Genomic DNA, 8,957 nt, shown 5'->3' with positions numbered 1-8,957 from the left:
GCACTGCAATGGGCTCCAGTGTAGCCCCAACATATGCCAACATTTTTATGTCCCACATAGAAGAGAAATTCATATATTCACATCCATTATTTTTAAAATATGGTGCAGCATGGTGGAGATTTGTGGATGACATATTTGGCATATGGTGGGGAGACACTGGTAGCCTACTGCAATTTGTTCAACACCTTAACACATCAGTAGCTGGGCTCAAATTTACACTCAATATGGAGGAAACAGGAGTAGCATTCTTAGACACTTTTGTATATAAAGAACAAGGCTTCTTAAAAACTGACTTGTATGTGAAACCCACAGATAAAAATAAAGTATTACAATATGACAGTTTCCATTCAAAAAGAACAATAGAAGCAATACCCCAAGGTCAATTTAAAAGAGTAAAAAGAATAGTGACCGATGAAAGGAGATGTGACATAAGACTAAATGAAATGGCAGATAAATTCAAAAGAAGAGGGTATCCAGAAGATCTAATTACAAAACAGTTGGAATACTTCAAAAATAAAGAAACTGATAACACTAAAAACAAAACAAAAGAAAACAGAATGATATTTGTTACCCAATACAACTCCCTAGGAACAAAAATATCACATATCATAAATAGACACTGGCACATACTGAGAGACTGTAATCCCCAAGTAGAGGACTTCAAACATATTCCTATGGTAGCTTATAAGAAAACCAAAAATTTGAGAGATGAATTAGTAAGGGCAGATATAGGTAGTAATAGGAAGACTTTACAAACAACAATGGGATCTGATAATAGAGGGTGTTATCCCTGCCTTCATTGCAGTCACTGTAGTTCAATAATAAAAGGGAAAGATTTTTTTCACCCCATTAAGGGAACCAAATACCCTATAAAGAAATATCTAACATGTAGAAGCACATATGCTATTTATCTCATCAAATGTCCGTGTGCCAGGATTTATATAGGTGAAACGAGTAGGGAAGTAAGAACAAGAATCACAGAACATAAATCTAACATTAGAAACAAAAATATGGAGGCTCCTGTTTCCTGTCACTTCCTCTCCATGGGTCACAACATCAGTCAACTTAGATTTCAAGTCATTGAACAAGTTGACAGACCCAGGAGGGGAGGTGACAGAGACCAGATGCTTAAAAGAAGGGAGATGTTTTGGATAAACAGATTAAACACAATGATACCTGAAGGCTTAAATAAAGATTTTGAATGGTCATTATTTTTTTGACTATGATAGCATATACCTGTAGCAGCATGTTTGATTCTGATACTATAATGTGTATAGGTTTTAATTATATGTATATAAATTTGGTTTTAAATTTTCATGTGACAAACATATATAAGTAATGAAGAAACCAACCTAAAATATAAGAATTAATAGTAAATTCCTTTAGACAATTTGTCACATGTAATTTTAAATTTTAACCACAAGATGGCACTATTGTGCAATCTGATAAAAATTGGACAGGTATAAAAGACACACCTGTATACTATTCAGTAGACATGATTAAGAACCTGGCATAGGTTTGAAACGTTGTTGTTGATATGATCACCCTGTAAGAAACGAATAAAGGTCTTTTTAAAGTTTAACTGGTGGCTGGAAAAATACTTTTTCTTACAATCAATACATAGACATTCACATAAAAACATATAAAATGCAAGGAATTATCTAGGGTACCTCTGGTATACCAGGAATTTGAAATAGTATGGTGCCGGCACTTCAAAGAAAAGTCCTAGTAACACAGGGAAATGTTCATGAAGAAAAGTTGATGTCATTAAAATCCAAAAAATCGTCTTTCTAAATATGTACCTAAATAGAAAAAAAAAACACAAAATAGTTCAACCCTGTAGTTATATACATATAATACTGGGGATATAATTACTCACCGGATGGTTCAAACATCCTACGTGTTTAAACCTATATTGGTCTTTCTCCTGGTTGACATTCTGGTTCATGCTCCATCTTTACCAGTGGCTCAGGGCCAGACGGAGAGGTTACTGTTGTGTCTTCAGACGCATGGTTGGAAGGTCAACCTGGGAAAGAGCTCCCTCGTCCTGACCACGTGGGTAAACTTTCTGGGAACAATCATTGACTCACAGATCAGCTTAGGGAGAAGCTTCAGAAGGTGTGTTGCCTGCTTTAGCCCAATGCCCATCCTTCGGTAGCACATGGTTACTTTATCGGATGCTATATCATTTGCTCATTTCCATCGGAGACCACTACAGTTATGTATGCTCAGAGAATGGAATGGAGATCATTCAGATCTGTCTCAGGTCTTCTATCTGTACAGCGACGCCCAGATGAGAGGGAGTTTTGCCTGGTGGCAATACCTAACCCCAGTTCTCCTAGGGATGAGTGTCTGTTGCCCCTCCTGGGTAATAATCACCACAGACGTGAGTCTGTCAGGATGGGGTGCGGTGTGAGGTTTTTTTCAGAGCTAAAGGAACCTAGTGCCAGGAGGAAGTATCTCTCCCGATCAACATTCTCGAGTTGAGAACTATTTACAATGTGATTCTAGTATGGCCACCATTGGGTTCGTCCCGGTTTATTCGATTCCAATTGGACAACAACATGAATGTGGGCTACATCAACCATCAGAGAGGCACATGGAGCTCTCTGGCGATGCAGGAAGTGTCTCGCATCCTGCCATGGGCAGAAATACATAAATGTCAAGTTTCAGCTATCCACATCCCAGGTGTAGAGAACTGGGAAGTGGTTTTCCTGAGCAGGCAGACTCTCCACTCAGGGGAGTGGTTCCTGAATCAGGAAGTATTACTTGAAATAACTTGCAGATGGGGTGTTCTAGACATAGATCTGATGGCTTCCCTCTTCAATGCCAAGCTCCCGAAATATGGATCAAGGTCCAGGGATTCTCAGGCAATGCTGGTGGACGCTCTAGTGGTCCTGTGGAACTTCAACATGGTTTATCTTTTTCCTCCAATTGTTGTTCTTCCCCCGAGTGGTTGCCTCGATCAAGCAGGAGAGAATACCAACTATTCTGGCCACGTAGGACTTGGTACACAGATCTGTTGAACATGCTGTCTGCTCATCCTTGGCGGCTACCTCTTCGTCAGGATCTACTGACTCAAGGACCATTACTTTACCAAAACCTAGATACTCTGAGGCTGACTGCCTGTAGATTGAATTGTTGATTTTGGCTCAGAGAGGCTTTCTGACTCTGTGATTGATATTCTTATTCAGCTCGCAAGCTTGTTACCAGATGCATCTACTACAAGGTATGGAGGACTTACCTTTACTGGTGCGACCAGCGAGGTTTTTCTAAGCGTAGAGTGAAGACACCACGTATTCTTCCGTTTCTCCAGGAGGGTATGGAGAAAGACCTGTCAGCCAGTTCAATCAAAGATCTCTGCCCTTTCTGTTCTGTTTCACAAAAAAACTGTCTAGTCTGTCAGATGTTCAAGAGTTTGTTCTGGCTCTGGTTCGAATAAGACCTGTTTTCATACCTGTTACTCCCCTATGGAGCCTAAACTTAGTTCTTAAGGTTCTTCAGAGAGCTTCATTTGAGCCTCTACATTTTGTTGATATTAAGTTACTCACTTGGAAAGTGGACTTCCTTTTGGCTGTTTCCTCTGCTTGCAGAGTATCACAGCTTTCAGCTTTGATGTGTGATCCTTCGTTTCTCGTGATCTATCAGGATAAGGCTGTGTTGTGGACTCAACCAGGCTTTCTACCTAAGGTGGTGAATACTCATAACATCAACTAGGAGATTGTGGTTCCTTCACTTTGTCCTAATCTGTCATCCTCTAAGGAGAGACTGTTACACAATTAGGATGTGGTCAGAGCACTAAAGTTCTACCTTCACGCTGCTAAGTAGTTTTGTCAATATTCTTCCTTATTCATCCTGTATACTGGCAATTGCAAATGGCAAAAGGCCTCAGCGGTTACTATTTCCTTTTGGTTTAGAAGTCTGATAAGTACGGCCTACAGGGGGATGGGACAAGAGCCCCATTTGAGAATCACTGCACATTCTACCCGGTGTCTACCACTTAGGCTTTCAAGAATGAGGCCTCATTTGAACAGATCTGCAAAGTGGTCTTCATTACATACTTTCACAAAATTCTATAAATTTGATGTTTTTTTCTCAGGGGTGGCATACTTTGGGAGAAGGCTTCTACACACAGTGGTGCCTAGTACTTAGGACTGCCTCCCCTACTTTTCCCTCCCGAACATTCGTGAACTCTACAGCTTGAGCATTGGTTTCCCATAGGTTATGAATGTTCTCCTTGACACTCACTGCCAAAAGAAGGAAAAGAAAATGTTTACTTACCTGATAAATTGATTTCCTTCTTGCCATTGAGAGTCTGGTGAAATGTTTGCGCAATGCTGCTCACTGACGGCCAGTGACAGGTTACTGTCTTTTTGAGAGCTGCGCAGTTTTTTATTAAAGGGACAGTCTACACCAGAATTTTTATTGTTTTAAAAGATAGATAATCCCTTTATTACCCATTTCCCAGTTTTGCATAATCAACACTGTTATAATAATATACTTTTAAACTCTGTGATTATCTTGTATCTAAGCCTCTGCAAACTGCCCCTTTTTTCAGTTCTTTTGACAGACTTGCAGTCTAGCTAATCAGTGCCTGCTCCCAGATTACTTCTCGTGCACGAGCACAGTGTTATCTATATGAAATATGTGAACTAACATCCTCTAGTGGTGAAAAACTGTTAAAATGCAATCTGAAAGAGGTGGGCTTCAAGGTCTAAGAAATTAGCATATGAACCTCCTAGGTTAAGCTTTCAACTAAGATTACCAAGAGAACAAAGCAAAATTGGTGATAAAAGTAAATTGGAAAATTGTTTAAAATTACATGCTCTATCTGAATCATGAAAGTTTATTTTGGCCTAGACTGTCCCTTTAAGCTGGCATGCCTTTTTCGTAGCAGGGACGGTCCTGCATGAGCACCATGTGACTGGGAGTGGTCAAGTTTATTCCCGCTTCCGATTTCTGTCTGTGGAGAGGAGCGTCTGCTATACCTGTCTGGGTCATAGGAGGTGGTGAGTGTTCCAGCCATTGGTGGTATAAGGTGCCAGTTGTTTTTCTCTTTTTATAATAACTTAGACGTGTTATGGAGGATTCTGATATGGAAGAGGAGATACCTCCAAGACAGAATTTGATACCTGTGTATATTGTGAGGAGGCCCGGGTAACCCAGTCCTCTCAATTTATGTTCCGTATGCCGCTATTAGGTGTTCTCATCATCCACTGTTGGGTTGTCGGAGACCGCTGAGCCATCCGCCTCTGAGGATTCTGAATCCAGTGAGACGCGTTCCCTAGATTCTTCTGTTCCTACATATGCAGTTTTCCCGAGCCCACTCCCCCTTCGCCTGTGAGGGGGTTGTTTCCAAAAGAGGTTACTACTCAGTTCGGCATGGCTATCTCTATGGCCTTAGCGATGCTACTGCTTCCTGCTGCGTGCTAGCAAAGGGCCAATCCAGGTTCTCCTGTCTAAGGGCCGTCATGTAAAATGACGATTGTGTCCGATCATTCCTCAGGGGATGCGGTTTCCTCTGAGGCTTCAGAGATTGAACCTCTAGGGTTGGAAGTCTACGAACTTGGATCCTCCAACTGCGGAGAGCATAGCGTTTAGATTGGCAGACCTGCGTTTACTTCTAAGAGAGGTTTTGGCGATGTTAGAGGTTCCGAGTACTGATCTGTCAGTTGAATCTCAGTCCTCTAAATCACATAACGATCTTGAATAAGACGAGTGGAGAGGATTCCTATTCCTTATCGTCTCAATTTACATTTTGTTTTTATTCTCTTATTAGAATCCCAGTTCCAAGCTCTAGGGGGGATTGTGTGTGTGACAGGCTGGACCTGGTTTTGTTTACACTCTCCCTGTTTTTTAGTTAAATGTTTGGGCGTTGCCTATTTTTCCTTTGCATGCTATTTTGTTTTAGGATAGTTTTCAGTTTTTAGAGCTCTGGGTTGTTATAGAAACTCGTATAAGGTTTTGTCACATGGGATTTTGAGACTATTGACTAAATTGGTCGAGTTTGTTGTAGACTTCCGGTGGAACCATTTAGATCTCTGATTCAGGGTGATGGTCCCCCGATAGTTGCGAGACAATTTTTTAAGCCACGGAGCTTATATTCTTTTCTTTTTTATCTCAGTTTTTCTAGCATTGCTAGAATTTGAGAATTCTATTGGCCCTTAAATGTTTTCACAGATGTGTTGTATCCTTGATGACAGGCATGACCTTTTTTGGGTGCTAGTTAAAGGGACACTGAACCCAAATTCTTTCTGATTCAGATAGAGCATGCAATTTTAAGCAACTTTGTAATTTACTCCTATTATCAAATTTTCTTTATTCTCTTGCTATCTTTAGTTCAAATGCAAGAATGTAAGTTTAGATGTCGGCCCATTTTTAGTGAACAACATAGGTTGTCCTTGCTGATTGGTGGATAAATTCATCCACCAATAAAAAAAGTGCTGTCTGAAGTTTTCAACCAAACAAAAAGCTTAGATGCCTTCTTTTTTAAATAAAGATAGCAAGAGAACAAAGAAAAATTGATAATAGGAGTAAATTAGAAAGTTGCTTAAAATGGCATGCTTTATCTGAATCAACAAAGAAAAAATCTGGGTTCAGTGTCCCTTCAAGTCTGTTCCTTCCCTTTACACATAAGGGAGTCCTTCTAGATTCTGGTCCAGACACTTTAAGTTCTTCTATACTAGAGTACAGGCTGGACCTGGCTATACACTTTAACTTGGATGGGCGCTTGAGGGATCTAATGGATCTAGGAGCCCTAGAGACTGAGCTAGACTTTTTCTTTTGGGGCTGTTTTCTCTTCTCTTGATTTTATCTTTGGGAAGTTTCGGGTGACTTTTGGAGTCATGGTCCCAGTATCTTTCGCCCTGTGGGAATAATTTCTTTCCACTGTTGGGGTATGGTCCAATAAGGAGGGGGGATTTCTGTCCTAATTGGTTTCTCTGACTGTTAAGCAGAGCTTACAGGGCTCCTGTTGTCTGAGACTGTAAGATCTCCCTTCTTTTGTTCAGGTAGAAGGATGTCTTTCTATTTCATCCTTTTGAGCGAATAGGGTTCTTAGGAATCATTTTCTTACAGCGAACCTCATTCTGATCCTCGGTTTTCCTTTGGGGATCTGGGGGTTTAGGTGACAGCACCCTGCTCCAGATTTTGCAGTAGCTCCCGGGTCTTCCCTTCTGGTTCCTTACCATCGGCTGTTACTATACTTTTAGGGATTTTCTCTGGTCTTTTTGATCCTCAGAGTTGGTTCTAGACTTGAGTTTCTGGTTAAATCTCCAGGGTGTTTGTCTTCAGTCAGGAAGTTCTATCCTGAGATCCTGCGATATGCCCTCTAGTCTCCCTTCTAGTCTTCATTGGCCGGGGGGGGGGTGATATGGTCTACCGGGGCTGAGTCTTCGGCATGACGTTGTTCCCTTTATATATCTGTTTTAGCGGATTTATAGGGACTATCGATGGGGGATTCGATCCCCGGAATACCATTTCAGGTCTTTCTGTCTGAAGCAGCTTTGCTGCCTGTGGGGAGCGAGTGTCCTATGGGAGTCCGTGGATCAGGTGTTTTCCTTCCTTTTTATCCTATGGTTCCTCAGCTGAGCGTTCGTCCTTGAGGCTCTGGTCTTCGGGGTTCATACCAGTTGGGACTTTTCGGTGGGTAGCTCCCTTAGTTTAGTAGGGGAGAGTTCCTACTGCATAGTTGGGAGGAGCTTGTGTTTGACAGTGGGTGGAGGCCCACTATGGCTCTTTGTCAACAGTCCTCGAATACGCAGGCTTCTTCCAGAGGAGCGATATCTGATTGAAGAAGCCGATCAAGAGTCCTTACCTATCCCTGATTTCCTCTCACGCTCTCAGGGAAGATGCGGCGTAGTGGTTAGATCCACTGCTTCTGAATCAGAAGGTTGTGGCTTGGATCCCAGGTCAACTTCTGTGTTGATGGTGCGTCTGGAGTCTGCTAGCATCCCTAAGTGGAAGGTTATTCTGGGACCACAGGTTGTGCTGTTGGACCATATTTCTCGTTGTTGGGTTTGGTCTGATCCTAGCTAAGCTAGCGACATGTGAGACTGGTTGTTCTTATGTCCGAGAGTTATTATCGCGGTTTAAGGGTCTCTCCTCCATGGGTATTGTTACTGGGCTCCATAGACTCCTATTTCTAGGAGCGGATGCAAGAAATTGGGCCTACCAGAGGGAGAGCGTTCTGGAAAGGCTATGTTCTTTTTGTGGCACATAATTGGTCCCTTGTCATCTTTCATAGATGCTGAGGATCTCCCTTGTAGGGAGGAGCTGGTGTGTTCTGGCTCTCTATTGGACTTTGGGAGTCTGTCTTTATTTTCCCCAGGATGAGCAGGGGAAGGGCCTTCCTAGCGTGCACTGGCTAGAGCAGCCCTTTTTGGGACAGATAGCTCTTATCCTGATGAATACCTTTGTCGCATAGTATGCGGTAGGTGTGGGTTGAATGCGGCAGCAGTCTTTGCTCCTTGATTGTGAGCTTGCAAGCAATTTTCGATTCCCTGATTGTTCTTCTGTTCCAGAGGATCATTGCACTTTCAGGTGTTTCGTTCTTTTTGCTGGGGCACTGACTACAGTCAGGCTGGTACTTGTCTTGCTTCTTCTTCTTTTATGGGGTGGCACCGGATTAATTTTTCTAACCGTGCATGAATGTTCTTTGAATTCCTTTTTTCAGCGATTTATTCCGTCTGTTGATGTTTTTCTACATGCCATTGTCCCTAGAGGAGTTTCCTTTTATTAAGGTTGTTTACAAGTTTGTTAGGGTTTTCTCCCTAGGATTGTTATTCTATTTTCGAAATGGAAAGGATTTTTTTCCCTCTGAATCTTTCCTTGATGGTCTTGGGTCAGAAGTTATGGGTCAGTTCAAGATCAATGATGTCTTCTTGGTTTTAGGGCATGAGATCTTTATGGTTCTTATTGTTGGGCGGATGTCTGGTCCTCCAAACATTCTTTTTCTT

The sequence above is a fragment of the Bombina bombina genome, chromosome 2 (assembly GCF_027579735.1).
Source record: "Bombina bombina isolate aBomBom1 chromosome 2, aBomBom1.pri, whole genome shotgun sequence".
Lineage (NCBI taxonomy): Eukaryota > Metazoa > Chordata > Amphibia > Anura > Bombinatoridae > Bombina > Bombina bombina.
Note: the sequence above shows the minus strand (reverse complement) of the source record.